Raw genomic sequence first — 21,076 nt, 5'->3', positions numbered from 1 at the left:
GGCACGTAATTATTTCAGCTGGAGGGCCACTTATCAAGTTTTGGCAAACTGTCGAGGGCTGCATGGATAGCCTCACCCCTTAAAAGTACTCTGCCCCTGGTTGCCATCTTGGGACCGTAAGTCCTGCCCCCTAACCCCTGACTTTTGCCACCAGAAGTTCCTCCCCTCGTACCTAGAAGTACTCCTTTCAGCAAGGGGGTTTGCCATCTCAGAACCAGAAAAATATCAAATTATATTCTAAAATCAGACATCTACTACAACATTCATTAGCTTGATTTCAAAAAATATTTTTGTCCTGATCTACTTGTGTTTGTGTAGTGTACATTGAGGTGACTGTATAATAGCTTAAAATCAAGTCTTATTCTTGTATATTATGGGTGGGAATAGGTTTGTGAGGGGCTGTGGGTGTTTGAGTATGTGGGTATGTGGTATGTAGGGGAGCGTGTGGGCTGTGAGGGGTAGATAGGTGTGTGCAGTATGTGGGATTTGTGAGGGAGTGAATAGGTGTGGGAGTGTGGGGGTTTATGTGGTTTGGAGATATGTGGGTATTTATATGTGGGGTGGGGGAGCATATGGTGTATGTGTGGATATGTGGGGTGTGGGTGGGTATGGGGTTTGTGGGGAGAAGTGAGTGTGTGTGGGGAAGATGGCTGGGGGAGGATGTGGCATATGTGGAGGAGAAGGGTAGCTGGAGTGTGTGAGGGGGTGTGGGGTGTTCATGGGGGCAGCCCATCACCAGCGGCAGCAGAAAGCCATGAGGCCTCAGGACGCTCAGGGCCTGCTGCAGGCAGAGCCCCTACTAGAGCTCTTGCCAGCCTGGGCTCAGTACTCCTGCCACTTCTCTTCTCAAGTTTGTCAGACACTCTCTACTCCCCACCAAAATAAAATCTCTATCTCTGGAATGTGTGAGAACTGTCTTATTAGAAAGCTGCTCCCCTGGTATGCCATGAGAGCTTGATTTTTCTTTTTAGCACATGAATTAGCCACACTTACATTAAAAATATATTGAATAGTAAGCAATAAGCACTAAGTATAAAAATTTGAAATTTTAGCCATCACCTAAGACTATTCAATAATAGTGTCACTGCTGTGTAACACAAATACTAGAACAGTAGGCCTGTTTTTCCATTCCTCTATTAAGAAGGGGGGGTTGTGTCTTTGTATATAGGCTTGACTAGCATTTTCAGCTATAAAGGATACACATAAGCTTTTTATTTTTTGAGAAGTTTTCTCACCTCTATTGTTTGCAGCTGCCTTTAGACATTCAGCTAGGAGAAAGTCTTCAGGCCTTGGAAGTACTCTAAAATTCCATTCAGGTTTTCCAAAGATACAGTTAGATTGCCACTTCCCTTCTCTAACTTGCATTTCTTAGCATAGGCTCTTCCCACACCCCATGGCCAACTGTTTATGCGGTTTCTCTTAGGATGATTTATTCAAATTAATTATTTTGCATCCATTCTAACATCTTGCATACAAGCTCCTAGTTTTGTTTATGGACAAGAAATGCTCTAGCAAAAAAAATGGGCATCTGATTCTTTTCCATCTGAAGTAAAAGGATAAGACATATAGGTGGGGCCATGTTGAGCTTTCATATCACTCCTAACCAAAACCACTGATGACTCAATACACCTTCCTACCTACAGAGAAAGCAGGAGTAGAGTGACCACCCATCCCTAAATGGGTGGGACAGTCCCAAAATGTAAACTTCAAATCCTGGTCCTGGTCTGAATAACTCCAGGGCAGCATTTGCCCTGCATTCCCCTCAACACAGTTTCTATGTGTGACTCCCCCGCCCAAGCTCTGGGGCTCTGTCCTCCTGGCTCCATGTCACATTCAGAGATAGAATCACAGAAAGTTAGAGCTGGAAGGGACCTCAGGAGGTCATCTAGTTCAACCCCCTGCTCAAAGCAGGACCATCCCCAACTACATCATCCCAGCCAAAGCTTTGTCTGGCCAGGTTTTGAAAACCTCCAAGGATGAAACTTCCACAACCTCTCTGGGTAACCTGTTCCAGTGTTTTACTACCATGCTAGTGAGAAAATTCTTCCTACTATCTAACCTAAATTTCCCCTGCTGCAACTTGTGACCACTGCTCCTTGTTCTGTCATCTGCCACCACTGAGAACTGTCTAGTTCTAGCTCTATCCTCTTTTGAACTCCTCTTCAGGCAGTTAAAGGCTGCTATTAAATCCCCTCCCAGTCTTCTCTTCTCTAGACTAAATAAGCCCAGTTCCCTTAGCCTTTCCTCATAAGCCATGTCTCACAACCTCCTCACCATTTTTGTTGCCCTCCACTGGACTCTCTCCAATTTGTCCACATCCTTTCTGTAGTGATGTCACAAGGACCATGACCTCACCGCCCAGCATACTTCAGAAGGATGAACCCACCCTTAAAATGTCTCCCCCCAGGGAAAGCAGCACTCACCTCTCCCCACCATGCGTACATACACAGGGCTGGGGGGAGGACCCCTCCCACATTCCTCAAGCCACCCCCCCCACCAGTGCTCTATGCCATCCCCACTTCGCTTCTTGCTTTAGAGATCCTCTAGTGATGCTAGGGGTACAATACCTGCCTCGCCTGTTTTTTTTTTTAAATGGCATGTTTCCTACTTTACATTTTGAAAAGGTGGTCACCCTAAGTAGGAGAGATGTAAACATGTAAGTCAGAGCAGGCCAGGCCAACTTTCCCCAGATACCTGCATCTCCCCCACTCTATCACATTGCCAGATATTATAGTTAGTTCTCTACATGGTAGAATATTATTTAGATCACAGAGTAAGGCTGTCCTAAGTCAGGAATCTCCATATTTATGGTCGCCTGTGCAGCATGCATAGCACAGCCAAAGTGGGGGGCTACATCCCCCTTGCTCCATTTCTGGACTTGTAATGGAACCTAAATGCCAACACTTCTGAGCTCTGGGAAGTTTAGATCTATGTTCATAATCTGCAGTTCAGGTCACCTCTTCTCCAAAAGGATTTAGAGAGTTTATCTTACAAAACAGTGCAACAAAGTCTTCCCTCAACACCCTCCTCACACCCCCGTACCATTTGTTTAAAGAAAGAAAAAAATACAGTTTGGCAAAAAAATGCACCTCATTGTGAAGAAGGAATTATATCCTACTACCTCTCTCCTATTTTACTTATTCAGGTATTGAAAGACAAAGGCCTGGGGGATTTGTCCTTTGTGTGTCTACTTTTACTCAATTATATTAGAACTAAGGCTTCACATTTTGGCATTAATTGAAAAAGACTCACCCTTTCAAAGGCTTCAGGGCAGGCAGTTTTGCTGTTCTCCACATTCTTCATCTTTTTTATTTTATTTGACTTTACAGAAGAGAAATCAAATCCTTATCACAAGAGACCACAATGTGAAGAACAAACTCTTCATCAAGGATTATGTGCATTTAAGTGTGATAAAGAAAGAGAGCTATTTCTGAGTTGCATAATACATCTAGCTGCTGGAATAGCTCTGTACATTTTGTAGGGAGTATAAAGTAGCATATATGCAAGTATACTGGCAACTAATGAGTGTTTGTGTGTCTTGATTAACAATCACATGAGAAAAATTAATGAATAGTGAGGAACTGAGGGGGGAAAAAAAAACCAATTGCTTCACCACCATTCATCCAACCTATCTGAGGAAGACTTACAAATAAATAATGTGTACAGATTTGTGAAAAAGACACTAAAAAGAGCTAAATCTGTGATCAATATTATCCCCAGTAAACAGAGGTTAATTCTGTTATATAGTCACTGCTTGCACAGCTTTGCCTTCAGAAGCTTTAGGGGAAATGTAGGATATGGAGGCAGAACAGGGCTTTCTACTAGCTTTGCTCTTCCACCTCTACATACAATACTAAATCAACCAGAAAATGATTTCTTCTGGCAGCATGGCTGCATCCAAATGAAAAGGGGAAGAGGTTTACTGGCAGAGCTGGACTAGTGCAGAGTTTCCCAACCACCAGGCCGCAGCCTGGCACTAGGCCGTGGCAGATTGGTTGCTGGGTTGTGGCATGAGCCCCCCACTCAGACCCGCATTTCTCCACCCAGGCGAACAGCTTTCAGGGAAGCTGAGCTTCTAGGGTTAAAGCTGCATGGCAGGGCAGCCCTGGGAGGGAGGCAGCTAGCTCTGCATGCCCCATCCTGCTCCCATTGGGCCACAGTATAAGAAAGACTGGGAACCACTAGAGTAGTGGATGTGATCTCTCCATATCCTCCAGCTGAAATAGCTCTGACCTCAGAACTTGGTAGTGTAGACCAATCCTACCTTGATCAACACTCTTAATTCAAGCTAGTACTAACACGGATCAACATTTGGGCAGCTCATAGTGCAGCATGTAACAAGGCCCTTAATTTCACCTGTCCCTTCTAAAAAAAAATCTCAAAGGGTAAAAAAAGGGAAATGATTGAAGGATGAAGGAAAAAAAATTATGCTCCAACAATCCTATGTGCCATACTTATTACATCTGACTGAATCATATCCTCTCTTTTTGAAAAAGAATTTTGCCCTTGCTGGTACCCAAGAAATGCTCCAATGTCTCCACAGCCAATTTTTCCTAGGAAGAGTAAGATGCATCTTACACACTTTGATGATTTGTCAACATATAGTAAGCATCCTGCGGCAGTTGGACAGTGAGACAAGTTTCCTTCCATCTGTTTGCCAGGTCAGTTTATTCAAAACATCCAATCCTGTTTTGTTTCTCTCCAAAGTGTAATTTTTTAACACACTGTTTTTCTCAGTTAGCATTTCAAATGCAGAAAACTTCCTCCATCATTGTAACTCTTTGTCCAGTCATGAGGAATAATTTTGTAAATCCACATTGCTTTTATCTCCTCATGGGAGGTATATTTTTAGATGATAATGCCTCTCTCTCACTTGAGATTTGATACTTTTAAAAGAGTAGGTTGTGTTACACATATTTTAGTCTCTTGCAAGGAGCTTTAGTTAGAAATATATTGCCTAGGTTGCAACACCACATGCTATAATGAATTTGAGCTGACACAGATGTTTATACTGCACTGCATATTATTCTCTTTTTTCATTGACTGAAAGCTGGGCCAGTAAGGCTACAGTCTTCTGTAAAGACTGTATAATGAATTCAGAACAGAAATTCACAGATGCTGATGTAAAGAGAGATGTCTGGAAGCCAAATGTTCAAAGAAGCCAATAAAACTTCCCCAAGTTCCTCATGCTTTAAGTCAAAATGAATGAGGAGAAGCAAGATTTCCTTGCCCAACTGAGACACAGATTCCTAGCTAGACCTATCAAGCCAAAGGGTTTCTCCAGAAATAGCACTGAGGAAAGTTTCCTTAGTTTTGATGTTGAGGGAGTGAGCCATGACTGCAGAAACAAAAGGGAATCTGAACTTTCCTTTAAAAAATAGAAAAGAAATGAAAAGAATAAAGTAAGGACTTAGCCCTTATGGCTCCTGAAAAAAAAATCATGTAAAAAACTGGCCTATTAAAGCTCAAAAGTCAGAAGGCAAATAAAGAACTTCATGCTCATTTTAAAAATCTCGAGATATTTTCTTTTAACAAGTCATCATTTTTGAACATTTGGATTTCACTGTACTGGATTCCAGCCACTGCCTCTACTGGAATTGGAAATCAACTGAGGAGGAGGACAACACAGAAGGAGACACAGAAACAGGGAAATGTAAGTGAGCAGATAGCACTCCTCTGTAAAAGGGACCTTGTTCTTTCCCTGTCTTAGTCTGGAAGAACTCAATAGCTGATAAAGCAAGGACACAGCAGGAAGGGGACTCTGAACTTGGCAGTAGCCCCCTTGCTGATCCGAGCTCTGGACATCTGGGGCCTTTCCAGTCTTCCTGAGAAGTCCTACAAAGACATAATGGGCTTTTGCTGAGTTTAAAACCTCCTAAAGACAAGACTCAGCATTGGCCATTTCACAGTTTTTCACAAAAAGGCACTCTGGGCCATCACATCAATGCAATTTCTCCATATCGGTCCCCTTTTGATTTCCAAGTTTAGACTGAACGAACGTCATGGCTGAAAGTCATTGCTACTCGATGGTCTTTGCTAAATGAGTAAGCAACATTAGCGAGTGTTCCCAGGAGACAGCTGTTCACATGACAACTACTCGGTATCTTAGCAAAAAGCCCAGGGCTGATTGGGAGTTCAGACTGGAATATCCTTCTGTGTGAATACACCTATGCCACCATGACACCTCCAGTAGCTGTCCTCTGGCTACACAGAGATCCTGAGTTCCTAAGCAGTGTCATTTCAGCATCTTCTACTGAATTCATGCATAAAAAGCTATTTCTTTTTTTTAAAAGGAATTGTGTTTAACTAGCCACGTCTTCCTCATTTTCTCATCCATTTTCTTTAGCATACGTGTGCCAGCACAGCATTTCCATTCATATTTTACAACACCTACCTCAGTCAGACAATTTACATAAAGTTATTCAGTCAGAATCCACATATTCAGAGACAAAGAAGCAAATCTTTTCTTCAGAAGCAAGGGTGACTGGGGAAAAATGACAATACATACATAAAATCAGTCATATATATTTTTTCTATACAGTGAGTCCTACAGCCTTTTTTTGTCTTTTTTTTTTAAAGGGGAGGAGTCCGTGTAGTATTTGTAATCTGGTAAACCCTACAGCGTAACTGCTGTATCAGCATCAGAGCAAGAACAGCAGAATCTTGAATCAGTGATGCAGGGGGAATTGACAATGTGAAAGAAGAGATAAAATTAACATTTTGTTCAAGGCCTTAAAAAAAAACCCTACTATCATTAGAAAAGCAAACACATTAAAGCACTCACCAAAACAAACCATTCTTACGTCTGATCTCCACAGACATTGCTGTCAATTAGAAAAATGGAAAAAGACAAACCTGAATGTTTTGTTTTCCTCCTCCTCAATTATAGATAGACTGGTTGTCCAACCCTATTTTTTCTCAAAAGGCATAGTCAGGTCTGTGGCTCCCTCTAAGGGCTAGAATAAACTGTGCTTCAAAGCAATTTGCAACACTGCTTAACAGCACACTGAAGAATTTGCAGGAGGAATCAGAACCATAAATGTACATAAAATAATGAAAAGTAAAAATTTGGTTTAGACGTTTTGTCATTATTTTTTCCATAGGAATACTGGTATTTATGCAAGTCACCAGTCTTGAAACCAAGCAGATTTATGCAGGCTTTCTTTTTGTTCAGTGATTTCTTGTATATGTGTATGCTGGTGGTCCCTGTAAAATGCAGACAACTATGCTATCTCTTGTTCAGAAGAACTATGTAATATACAATAAAAAGGGGAAGTTTCAGAGTCCCATCAATGCCTTTGCTTGAAGAATCCACTAATTCTGCAGTGATTCCCCTGTTGGTATTCTGTCCTATTTTTCTCTGACTACTACAATTTAATAATTCACTGTGGGTGAACAAGACAATTGGTTTAAACTGTAGCAAAGCAGATTTACATTAAATCTGAGAGGGGAAAAATCCTTCTTAACTGTAAGAACAGTAAGACAATGAAGAAAAAGCTTCTTAAGCAAGCTGTAGGTTTTCCTTTGCTGAATGCTATGAAGAAGCTGGATAGCATGGATTTGACATGGTGTAGGAACAGCAAATCCTGCTTTGGTGCAGGTTGGTTAGACTAATTGACCCTTGAAGTCCCTGTCAATGCTGCGATCCTATGATTTATGATTCTATGAATTTGTTCAGACTATGCACTTAGTTCAGTTGTTTAATGCTGCAGTTCAGAAATCCTAAGTCAGTATTTCCAGAAGGGCCCCTTTCCTTGCTTTGGTGCCACGCCAGTTTATTAACAAAGGAAATTAAGTCTTTGTTATAGCTGTTTGGTTATGTAGTGCATTCTATCTTTCCCTGGATTGCACAGAAGATACTGTATAGTCTAGGACAGGGATGTCAAACTCATCCCAAATCTGGACTGTGAGGCTGTTCATGGGCCAGATCTGGCTTTGGTTACAGAGCAGATGCAGCAGAGGCAGTAGGGCCAGTGGCTGTCTACTATGGCTGTGCCAAGTGGCTGCACAGCTGCAAGGCATATGTCAGCACTTCCCTCGATCATCTTCCTGTTGCTGAGGCCCAGGTATACAGGGTGTAAAGGCTCCAAATTTATGCAGCAGGCCATGCCCCCAGATTCCCTTGCCCATGAGGCCAAATAACAGTTCCATAGGTCATAAGTGTAATGCCCCTGATCTAGGACACAGAAGCAATTGCTAACAATCCTTCACCTGGAAAAGAGGTCCTGTTACAACCAGCTGATGGTGACAGAAGGTAAATGTATTTGTTTGTGTTGAGGAAGGATTTCTGGTTAATATTTCTGAGTAGTTATAGGGACATTAGTCAGGTTGTAAAATCGTTTCGGGGAGAGACTAACTTTTTATTCTGTGTATTCCCCCTTGTACAATGGGGTCCTGGCCCAGACTGGCATCCTTTAGGCACTCTCACAATACAAAGAAACAACATAAAAGCTTCACAGAGCAAAATAGGTACCAAGTTGCACTTATTCAAAACCCTCTCATCCATAAATAAATGGAATCTGATATAATAAATTCAAATACATTGGTTAGTAAAGATGTATGGTACAAACTGTACACTGCTCTCATTTACATTGCTGTAATTCAGGAATTGTAGCCTGAGGACATGAATTTTAAAGTAGCCACCCTACTTTACAATAGCCAAGGAATGGGGTCAACAGAATTACACAGGTATAAAGCAGATGTACAATAGAAAAGTTGGTCCCTATGTTGGTATATTTAACAGAGGTACAAAATAAACTCTATAACACAATTCTGACACTCTGATTAAAAACTGAACCTTTGCATAACTGCAAAATACAATCCTGAAACCTGGCTGCTAAATTCATTTGGAAGAGCTCTGATACCAAGTTCAATGCATATATCACCACAACTAAAGACAACCTTTAAAATGTACTTTTCATTATTAATGCTTTGTAATTTTATAGGAACTTTCCCCCAAGCATTTCAAAGAACTTCAGACATAAAGCCACCCAATGACAACATGAAGCAGGCACAATTTATTTAGCCCATGGTACAAATTAGCAGACACACAAAAGTCAAAAGTTAAAAGACCTTCCCACCTCATTACAGATGTAGACATGGGAACAGGACCAAGGACCAGGCTAACACCAAACCACCACCTTTAAACTCTACATTCGAATTGATAAGAAAATAAATGCATTCCTTTTCCAGGGTGGAAGACAGGAGACAACCCAAACCTTCATCCCATATTTTTAACCCATAAAGGAAGTATCGGTATATCTGTGCAGTGGGAAAGCATCCAGATGGCAGTAGTAAAAGATGGGAAATTAATTGAACTGGAAGAGTCAACCACCTGACCGCATCCCAAAAATGGTTAATACACCAAAGTTATATTTATTTTTTTAATTCTTTCTAAAAAGATAGATAATATTGTTAGTAGGAAAAATAAACTTAACAGAATTCATTTTTTAAAAGGTTGGGGGGAGTTATTTAGAGTACAGGCTTGCAGACAATATTGTGATTTTTAATTATCTACTAAGATAACGGAAGATTTTAGGTTAATTTAGTGTAGCATTGCTTGCTTTTAAGGAAGAAATCTGGTCAGCAATAGTTTTACCTAGCAGCATGGCAATTCCACCATGCAAGATGCCTTTAGATCTTGTCCCTTTGTGTCCCCTGCCACTGCTGTTGTATATGATTACTTGGAGCCTGTAGACCTCTGCAGAGGTCAGCAACATTTGTCAAAGCTTTGACAACTTGGTCAGAAAGGGCAACACTCAAATTTCTGTTCCAACTGGTAGTGGGCATTTGAAATTCTGACCTACATTACGAACGGCTGAGGTTAATACAAGTTCATCAACTGTCCTAGCTGTAGTTTACAGAGTTGTTGTACTTTCCCTCCCTTTATAATATATAGGGAATCAGCCTGAACATTATACTCATTGTTCATGCAGTGCTATTTACTGTGCTCACTTGTACAAAGGCAAGGATACAGCTGCAGTTAACATTTTTCCAGGCATAATATTAAATGTATATTTTTACCTCCACTTATTTTATTGCAAGGGTAAAGGAAATTAAAAAACAAAAAATAAAAGACAAACAAACTCAAGTCATGACTGTACAAGAGAAGGAGTGCAGCACGTGGCCCTGCAGGCTGCCTCTGAATTGTATGTGGTATGACAGCTGACTTCAGCAGAATTCAAGAAACTTAAAGGCATGGTTCACATGGGAAAAAATGTCAACATGGTTTACTAGAACACAGCTCCCTTGTACCAGAGGGCTCTGAACCACTTTCTCCTCTAATTTATATTCTGTAATTCTGTTGATTTCTCTTCAGTTATTCCTCATTTACAAATGAGCAATTAAGCTCTTTGGACCAAATCCTCTGTTAAGTATATCAGTATAGCACTGCCACAGCAGGAAGCACCAGCTCCACCGCAGCCCAGGGACCACTCTCCCTGCCGACAGATCCCCCTCCCCTTGCCACCGCTGGAGAGGCAGTTAAGTCAGCAGGGTGTTTTCACGACAGGGGGGTTTAATGGGACCTAAACTGAAGCGCTGTTTTTAAAAACCCACCGCTTCAGTTTAGGGCCCCTGTTTTGCCTACACACACCCTTAGACAGCATGTGTATGCTGAAGCCTAATACTCTGCAATAACACTGGCCGGGACAAAATACAGCAGTTTAGCAAAAGAGGTCACTGTAGAGTAGGGTTAGGAAGCTAAATCAATATAACACTAAAGCAGAATGGCTTAACACTAGGGAGCCTTTTTTCTTCTCCCCTCATGTTTTCCCTTGAATGGAAATGTCAGTCAAGAAAAAAGCAGCATATAAAAACTGTTGCTCATTTTAGAATATCAGATCAGGAACCCCCAACATGAATTTGAAGACCCCAGGTGCCAGCTTAATCACAGTCTGTCCATCCCTGGAAATAATTCAGCCTTCTGCAGCTCTAAAAGAGGAGGATTTCTCCTTCAGAAGAGTTAATAGTTTTGTGCATCTGTGGAACCCAGGAGACCTTTGGAGTCCATGTAGTACTTACCAGAGAAGCAAATCCCTTTAGGATCAAATGCAGTTTCAGTGAAATTCACTGTTTTCTATTAATAACATTAATTTCCTTTTATTTATATATACTAGCTTAGTAAAATACTGAGTAAGTTCACTTTTTTCCATATCCCTGTAAATGTATCAAAATGTATCATGTGAAAGCTGATTTTCTTCAATATACTCCCTGGTACAATTTAGCTGAATTATGTATAATACAGCAGTCATATAATATTAACTTCACATCATATTAGAAATTGTATTATAGCACCTAAATTGATTATGGGTGTAATTGAAGGCCACCAACAGGAAAGTTGTTAATCAACAAAATGACTCATTGGTTTCATCCACAAAGTTCCTGGAATTAGTCACGTTGTACAGCTGATTCTTTTTTAGTGTATAGCATTTTTTCACCTAAACTACTCCTGTCCTTATCAGTGTACTGCAGAATGAAGTTCTACAGGCATGTCTGCACTGTCTCTATGCCAAGACTGAGAGCTCTGCCAAGAAACCCAGCCTTCCCAGTCACTCATGCTCAACACACGATAAATTTCAGAAATATGGCCTTTGTGTAAATCTCAGTCCCAGTTATGAATCTTACTGTTACTCTTAGGTTTTCTTTTGGGCATGCTCTCTCATGTGCTCACAGCTGCTCTAAGACAGCTATATTGCTGCATTTACAGGATTTCATGTGTGCTAAGCCAAAAAAAACAGATGGGGCACACTTCTTTGTGGGCTCCCAGGCTCAGCATATTTCTGCTGAGGGACATGCAAAGAATCACCCTCATCCTGACATCACTGAGCTGCTCAGAAGGCTTTCATTGCAAATTGGGCCTAATATGATTTTGAAACCAGGCACTTTGAGCCCACAGTGTTTTTAGGGCACACCTGCTGGCTCAGTGTCTTGCACTCTTCACAGAAAGAAAGGGTATGGAAAAAACAGATGCTGATAGAAAATGCTTATACATATTAGCCTAATGCTTAGCATTCTAACCCCAGGGATAACCAGTATGTGTTCTCAGTGGGCATCTCTCAATCTTTCCTGTTTCATTTTGCATAAAATTTTCATTGGAGCAAAGACTAAAGCCCAGGTCTCCCGGGTGAGTGCATTAACATGAGTTTATACTTTAATTTTTCTATGAATATCTATAAATATTCTACAGCAAAGGACAAAGCAATTCCATACTAAATGTATACAAGAGACAAGTCTGCATTCAAATCATTGCTCCAAACTGGACAAAGGTGAAGGTATCTGAATTTAGGATTTCCATATCATAGGTAACTGTTTTCCTGTTTGGTTTACTGGGTGCAAAGGATGGGGAGGGATCCATCACCACCACCCCTTCCATTTTTCATGAAAAAATATTGACCTGGCATAGGTACCTCACTCCAAGAGAAGGTTAACAGCTGTGCATTCCAAGTGGAGGGGCACACCTTCTTCCAACCCAGTTAGGTACCTGATTCTCCGAGGCACTCCCCTGAGTTCCTTGCTTTCTGGATTCTAGGAATCCTATTCTTTGGTGGCCTACTCTTCCCATGATTGGATATGGAGCTTAGGTGCCTAAGTTGAGGCTATGGAACCCACTAAGTAGCTGGGCTTCTAAAAAATTAGAGCTAGCAGCACTCACACTCATTTGATTACCCCCTCTCTTCACTCAAGTCCCTCCCAGACTAACCTGTTGCACACTCTAATCATACGTGGATAGGACTGTATTGGATTTTCTCCAACTGCAGTGAAAAGCAAGATGATCTCAAGCCACTGGTGTTTGTAACAGTGCCACTTTGCTTGCCAGCATAGAATATATTGTGGTCATAAAAGAATACATTTATTTCATCACAAACAGCAATTTTAAGAAGAAAAGGTCTAACCTTGGATTCCCATAAGCACATTCAAATATCCCACATACCTCCAATCCAAGAAAAAGAAAAGTGAGACTGATGTATAATTTTTATCATTTGGAAGATGATGGGAGTTTGCCACCTTCTCTACCTTTCCACAGTGTTCTCTCCCTCCTCCAGGATCTTTTCCTGGCTCCAGCTGTCCATCTGAGAGAAGCAGAGTGTGCCAGGGGCACAGGATAGGGAAGAAGGGAAGCCTTACCCAGAGGCAAAACCCCAACCAGGGAAAAGAAAGGGAAAAATAATGACTTACCTGTTCCAGGGGCTGAGAGGAGTGAAGAAGCTCGGGGTGGGAAACCGCCCATGTGGTTTGTAAGCTGCGCCCATATACAGCTGGGGCCAGGTGACGTCATGAGGAGATGCCACCCGGCAGAGATTAAAGGGGACCACGAATGCGCAGGAAGGCTGCCAAGGGCCAGAGAACCAGCAGGAACACACCAGTCAGGAGGGGACAAGCCACGGCGGATGGCAGACAGCAGCAGCAACAGCGAGAGCAGCAATGGCAGCTGTGGAAGCGACAGGGGATCCCTGACCTGGGAAAAACCGGCGGGGATCAAGGACGCCGGCTGAGAGGCTGGCAAAGGCAGCAGCAGCTGCGGTGGCGCCAGCAGCAGCAGCGAGAGTGGCAACAGCGACTGCAGAAGCAGCAGGGGATCCCTGACCTAGGGAAGACCAGTAGGGATCAAAGACACCAGCGGAGAGGCCAGCAAAGGCAGCAGCAGCAGAGACCACAGCGTCGGGAGCAGCAGGAGCGGTGGGAGATCCCCGAACCTAGGATCAGCAGGGATTGAAGACGTCAGCAAAGAAGCCAACACAGAAGCCGGCAGTGGTAGCCACAATGTCGGACGCAGGAGCGGCAGGGAACCCTGAGCTGGAGAAGCCCAGCAAGAGCTGAAGGAGCCAGCAGAGGGACCCATGGTAACTCCATGGAGAACCAGCAGCCAAGCCTAAATATAGGCACTGGGGCCATAGCCCTGAGTGGAAGCAGGGCCTGGAAAGGGAAGGAGAGGGACCCCAGCTGGGGCTAAGGCATGGGTCCTGACCCGTAGGTTGCCTAAGGCCTAGGGCATCGAGGGTGCTAAGGGTGTACAATGCTCACTGTGGATTTGTTCATTTGGTGTCACGACGGGTGTTTCAGGGAAGAGGGATTTGGGGTCCAGGCAGTGGTAGTGGTCCCCTGTAGGGCCCATTTATTGCCATCTCCTTTTGTGAGGGTAAGTGGGCGAAGTCGTCAGCACTAAGCGAGGCTGGCCAGGACCTTGTGAAAGAGAAGAGAGAGAGAGGCGGTGCAGGAACACACTGGGAGCAGGCGCTAAGGGCACCAGAGAAGACAGGCCCAAAAACCGAAGGTCTCCAGGCCCACCCACCGGAATTCGGCCGGGGCCCAGGCTGGCCACCATCGTGATGCGACATAGAGGCCACAGAAGACACCTGTGGGGGCTAACCACAAACTAGACTTGGAGGTCTGTCTCACACAGGTGGCACTTGGCCGGTGTGTAGGGGAGGTTGGAGCCCCGTGAGCACCTGCTGAGATGCGTGACGGCCCTGGAGGCAGCTCCAAAGGGGACCCCCTCCACTGAAGAGTCATTCAGAGTCAAGGCAGGTGAGTTAGGGGGTCTCCTGGAGAGCAACCAATGCATCCTCTGGGGGCCACACGTGGGACCCTGGCAAACAAGATTGACTGCCAGGGCTAAAGCGGCATGGGAGCGTACAGTAGAGCAGAGACGGGCACACAGAGTTCTATAGCCAATGCATACATTGACAGACTCAGTAGGTACCCTTGTTTCATCCCAGAATTTAGAGACGCTGGCCTTATACCCTGTCACTTATCAACCAGCACTCGAATACCAAGTGTGCAGACACCAAATAAGAATCTGAGGAATTCCATAATTTTGTAGCTTAGTTTATAAATGTGTGTGTGCTGTAGTATCAAAAGTTTTGCTTTGATCGCTATAAAAAATCTGAAACAGAGCAAGCAGCAGTTTCAGATACAGGTGACAGAAACAAATCCTCCAAAAACAGCTCATTTATCACTCTCAGTGAGAGCACAAGGCTAGAAAAAAATTGGAACACCATTCCCAGTTCACCTCTCTTCTACCCCACCAAAGTAAGACCTTGCCAGGCACTGACTCATCTTGTAGGCTCTGACTGTTTTCACCATCCTCCAGTTCCAACCCACAAAGCCTGAATTCAGCCTGCTGACTCACTGTCACAGTACCAGCCTTTTGCTACTTTGTCAAGCATAGACCCTAGTCAGTCTCCTAGGCTTCCATTTTCTCCAATCAAATTCTCAGATAAATCCTTTGACAAGCAGGAGATTAAGTGGCAGAAATACAATAGGAAAAAAGGGCCCACCGAGCCAGGTCAGAGTCCTGCAAGATAGACACTTTCTCCATCTCTATTACTGTTGACAGGAATGAGAGAAAAAAACCCTCTTCCTTCACTGCCCCACTTTCCCTTGCCAAATATAGCAGCATAATCCCTGTCCAAAATGTTATTGCTTGACCTCTTCCATTCCAACCCAAGAGACACCGTTATCTCCTAATATCTTCTCCTTTAACTGTAGCCCATTGTTGTGGCACTTCTTGAGGCAATCTGTTTTGATCTTATATATTTTTCGCCAAGAATTCCCATCTCCTTTAGAAGGGGACCATCTCCAGACTGTTTTCTCTTACCTCTACTCATTGCAATAGGGGGTGGTGACATCACTGTAGTACTATTCCCCTTCCTTTATCTTCCCTCTTGTTCTCAGATTCCACCCCCTTCTCCCCACACCACATATCCACCAACAAGACATGCTTTCTCCCTGTTCCCCCAGCTCCCATATTGTGAGCAACTGTGATACCATGACCACCACTATTTGACCAAAGTGCCTACATAAGTACAAACTGTACAAAAGGCAAATTGTACAAAAAGCAAATTAGTATGAAAAAACTACATTGGGCAAAAGGCAAATTAGTATGAAGCCCATGCTTATACTGAAGTAACTGTAGGAACCCTATTTTTCCACTACCACAAACAGGGCCAGGCAAATGCAAATCCAATGGTTGTACCTCTGAACTGCATTGTGAACATACATTCCCCTAGAAAAACCCTACTATACCCTAGTTTCTCTCACCAGAACCAAAACTGTCACATGTGTGTTTAGCCAATCTACAATGTGTTTGTCAGGTGGCTATACAACATAACACTGACTTCTTGATATCTGGTCTCAGCAACAAAACCATGACCACCTGTCAGTCTGCTTTTCTTCATATCTGGCACATGCTCTCCAGAAAGTTACTGTCTTTGACCAAAGTTTCTGGATCACTGCAAACAGGTCTACTGAAAACCCTTCAATGTCAGAGAACTCACCAATATATTATTAGTGATCACAGTTACATTCCACAATTGCATCATAAATTTCTCTGCCCATTTCTACCCTACATGTATCCTTTGTTTACTTCCAGTCTCTCTTGACTCTCTTATCTTCCACATCATTTCCAAATCCTGAACTTCCTAGGTAACCATCTCCTCTTGCATTGCCATTCACAGCAGATGCAAAAGAATACAAAACTATCAGCCAATGCTGGTTGACCTTCTAAGTTAGAAAGCACCGGTTTTGTCTTGTGCTGCCAGATGTGCAGCCAACAGGTTCTACTGTTTCTGAGGTTGTTGTCTAAGCAGCATCTCAGCGCTAGTGCTGGTACCAGTGAGGACTTCACATTCCCAGGAGATGTCTGTATCCCAGGAGATTCTTGTTTTGCATTGCAGGAAAGCTCATCTCCAAGCCTCTCCTACTGTATCCAATTTTCTGTTAGTTGACTCAAGCCACCCACTCTCCTCTCCTCATTCCTCATGCTCAAAGTTTCAAAATGTGAAGAAATAGCCTAAGGTTATCCATTCCCTGTCCTCATACTCCCATGCCATCTCTCAAGCACAGGAGCATGCACTAGGAGTCCCCCTTATTATTCCTTTCCACCTTGTGTAGGGAGGTTCTTCTACTCCTGTGTCAGAAACAGCTGGGCTCTTACCACTTCTTAATACTGACTTTCCTCAGGTTTTGGGAAATGGCTCTACATTGGTAAGAGGATGACTCAGTACTTTCTCTACCTCCTGTTCCATGTTAGCTGTCTTCACCAGACAGCTTGTAAGACCCATCACTCATCCAGAACCTCTCTCATCCTGAGATGAAACCAACTGGTACAAGCTCCAGCCTCACTAGAGGGTGGCCACTGTGGATGTTCTAGTTTCCATTTGCTCTACAGTCACTAATCCACATTATGTTATGGCTGTCTGTAGGGCTGCAGAGTTCTACCTCTGTACTACCCCTAGCATGGGTAATCCATTCACTACTTCTGGCTGAGCTTGTGGAGCTGAGGCTGAAAGTCACCTGCTTCTCGCGATAGCCAGTAAATGTCAGCTGAGTGAGTGAGGAAGTTTCTGCCTAACTTGGAACTTAGAACCAGGATTTAGGTTAGAATCGAGGGCATGGTCCTTGTCAGAACAGCATCCCTTTCTTTGAATGGTACTACAAAAAAGCCAGAGGCTTATGCAGGAGTCCAAGTCTCAGAAAAAGAACCAAAAAGGGAGCCAAGATTACTTGATGTGTAGGGGGCAGCAAAAGCCTTCAGAGGCAGAGGTCTTAGGAAGAACTAGTGGGCAGGACAGTTTACCTCACTTTGATTAATGAAAGTTTATACAGTTTACCCCATTTTGAGTGGCCTTTTGTTTGACCAATACAGGTAATGAAAAAATAATGCTGCTTCAGGTAGCCCACTAGATGGTGAGTCTACCTCCCAGCTTTGATTTATGGGAACAGAGGAAAACAGCAAAGCTTTGGGCTCTGACAGCAGCAGCTTCACAGGGCAGATGCTGCTTTTGGATAAATGATCTCAGCCCTTAAATGGTCAAGCAAAGGTACTGCTACATGGCCCTGTTCAGAGCTTGACTCTGCTACTGTGGAATCAGGAGAGCAGGAGATATTCTCATGGTGCTTTGCTGAGAATGAGAGACTTGGTTCACATATTCAGAATAAACTATATGTATTTATCACCTGAAACAAATGCCATGGGAACATTCAGACACACCTTTTCAGACGAGATAATTTGAGGTGGCTAACTGGCAAATTGGTTAAGGCTAGCTGTTAAGAGGGGGGAAGAAACCCCACTTTCTTCTCTTATAAGAAGCTCTTTCATTTAATCTCTCTCCTATATGTAAGTCTACAAATGACAGTAGCTCAGAGCAATCTTCTATTAAGACTCAGGGAGACAACTTACCCACTTCCAAGCCATATGTTAACTAGAATATCTCTCACACATATTGGTAGCCTCTTGCTAGGACTTGTGTGGAAGAGTAAGTATGGCTGCAGTGAAAGGACCTGGAGAATGCTGCTTCTAGAGTCGATGCCAAATAAGCCTAGAAGCTCTGAGATCGGAGTGCGGCAGCGGCAGCAGCGGCGGAAAGGGAGCCGCAACAAGAGAAAAGGAGAGAGGAAAGAGGAGAGAAAAAGAGAGGAAAGAGGATCCACAGGGGATCAGTAACTTACCTGAGGATCTCTCATGGCGTCAGCAGGAGAAACAAAGCTCTGGGAGCAAGCGGCAGATCCGGGAGTAGATAAACACCATGGGAAATGCGTATTGCACTGCCAACCTAGAAAGACAGCAAAGGAAAAGAAAAGAGAAATTGACACATGATTATTCAGCTGTGGAGGCAGTGTCTGAGTGCCCATCAAAAGGACCTGAGGCATCAGACACACGTTAAAAAAAAAGGAATAGACTTATCAGCCAGCGAAGTAAAGAGAGAGTATATAGTGGGGTTTGAAGATAAAAACCCATGAAAAGGACAGAAATGCAATATGGACAAATAAGAAGGAGACTTTGTTTATTAACACTAGGTTCTGGTCAGTCAAATTGATAGTAAGAGCATAAGAACAGTATATAAATAGAATCACCAAGTTGATATAAATAAATAAATAAATACGAGTTTTGATCTGAATCAGACTATGATTATCTATACCGTTGACTGTGTGTGAATATACAGAGGAGTGAAGGAGATAACTTACTGATAGTACCCATGAAACCCTAAGAGAGATACCAAAAAAAGAGAAAAAAACTTTTTAAACAACCCTCCTGACTAGTGACATCAAAAAATTCGAACATAAGATAATAACATCCAAGATGTGGCAGGCAGGAAAGTCAGGGTACCGATGGGTCATTGGGTGACTATAGAGAGTGGTAAAAGGAGACATCCTAAGTGCAACCACCACAACTTGAATCACAGAAGAGGTGGGTATTGAATGTGGCTGACATACAAGTGAAGTTTTCACAAATAAACTTGTCTTTGACTCTCATGGTTTTAAAGCATAGGGAACTTTCTATTACCGCGTGAATCAAACAGCATACAGATCTATAATAGTCAGATGGTGTCAAGCAGCATAAGTCCATCGACTTCAGTGACTTATCTAACTTCCAGCAGTTGTGAAACCAGCCCACTAAATGTGTCCAAGTATGTGTGTGTCCAAAAATAATTAAAATCAAAATTGGCTGGATTTTTTAAAGGTATGCTTCAGCTCAGTTAACATTTATTGAAGGGACATATCAATGGCAAAGTCTATACAAAATGTATTGTTTCTTAAGTATGATGTTTCCTTGTTTCTAATGGTTAAAGTGGCCTGCCAAAAATCAAATATACATAAAGTAAAATATTTATAACATTGTCCTTTTGCATGACATTTTAGACAAAAATGTGTGGAATACATCAATACTTTAAACTATTTTATTATTGCTAATTTCTGAATACCATGTGGCCCGTCATTCATTATAGAAGTATTGTTTTTAACCATACAACAAGCAAACAGGCACTACAGTAATTTGTCATTATAATAGGGTGGCCTTCTCATCAGGTCTTTGCCAGCCACCCTGCTCCTGGGGTAACCATCTGCTTCGCTCACCTGCCGTGCCTTGATGGAAAAATATGAGAGTTGTTACTAAGGAGGGAGGCTAGGCTACCCATTACTCACTCCACTGACAAGGGCCTTAATACCCACTTCAACCTCCCCTCCATAGGTCCCGTGCCTGACAGATGTTACTCTGGTATTACTTTTCTGGCCTATGGCTGGAACAAACTGGGCACACAGTTGTAGCTCTTTTATACATTGCCGGAGGGCCACTCACACGTGAGCCCTCTCTCACCAGAGTCCCACTCACTCCACTGGCTTTCACCCAGCCCCTTTCATACTACCCTCTCTCAGGGGCCACACTCATACCACCCAGCCTCACCTGGCTTCAGGCTTAAGTCTCCTGGCTTCGGTCAGTCCCAGTGCAGTCTGTTGAGTGATTCTCACTACCCTCTCCCAAACGTTGACTGAGCAATTCTACGACTGTAGGCCTATTTCGCTCCTAGCCCCTCACCAGGCCTCTATGCCTCCACTGGGCCTCCTCACTCACCCACACTCATGGGACCACTCTGTTCATCACCCCTCTTGCCCAGGGTTTCTCTTACTTATCACCCCTCTCGCTCAGGGTCTCTCTCGCACCCCAGGCTTTCCCCTGCTGCCTGGGTGCGGCCCTAGATCCCTCCTCTGGCCTGAGCTCTGTCTCAGGGCTCCTTAACAAGCCCTGGGATCCCCCTGCTCACTAAACACCACCAGGGATGTGGGGCTGGGGTTTAGACACCCAGACCCACCTTTCACTGGGGAAGCAACTGGCCTGCATTTCCTGGGGGCTCCCACACCACTAGGAGCCCCACCAAACCACGCTCCTCTGGCAGGGTGCAGTTTTACGTCTTACGCAGAACAAAGGGGTCACCTCCACGTGATAGCCCCTGCCCTTACCTCCTGACTTGCCAGAGCAGCCTCTCAGCCTGATGTTACCTCCTTCCTCCTGCAACAAACTGCAGCCCAGCTTATATCCCTGGTCCAAAATCACTGCCCTCATCAGGCTGCTGCCTGTTTCAGCTTTTAAAGTAATCAACCAACCTTTTAAGCAAACAGTCAAACCAATCTTTCCAGTACTTTAACTATCATCACCCCATCTATTGCTACTTATTAAATTTTCCCTGCAAATTATTTTCATTCAGAAAACTGGCTGAGTATCATGTTTGGCATTTCCTGAATGTTTCTATAAACTCCTGTTCCTTTCACCTGGGCACCTGGTTCATCTGTATCTTCCTGC

Source organism: Crocodylus siamensis, chromosome 7 (assembly GCF_052110815.1).
Source record: "Crocodylus siamensis isolate JL-2025a chromosome 7, ASM5211081v1, whole genome shotgun sequence".
In the NCBI taxonomy this organism is placed as follows: Eukaryota; Metazoa; Chordata; order Crocodylia; family Crocodylidae; genus Crocodylus; species Crocodylus siamensis.
The sequence above is the reverse complement of the archived record's forward strand: the minus strand, read 5'-3'. Positions refer to the sequence as shown.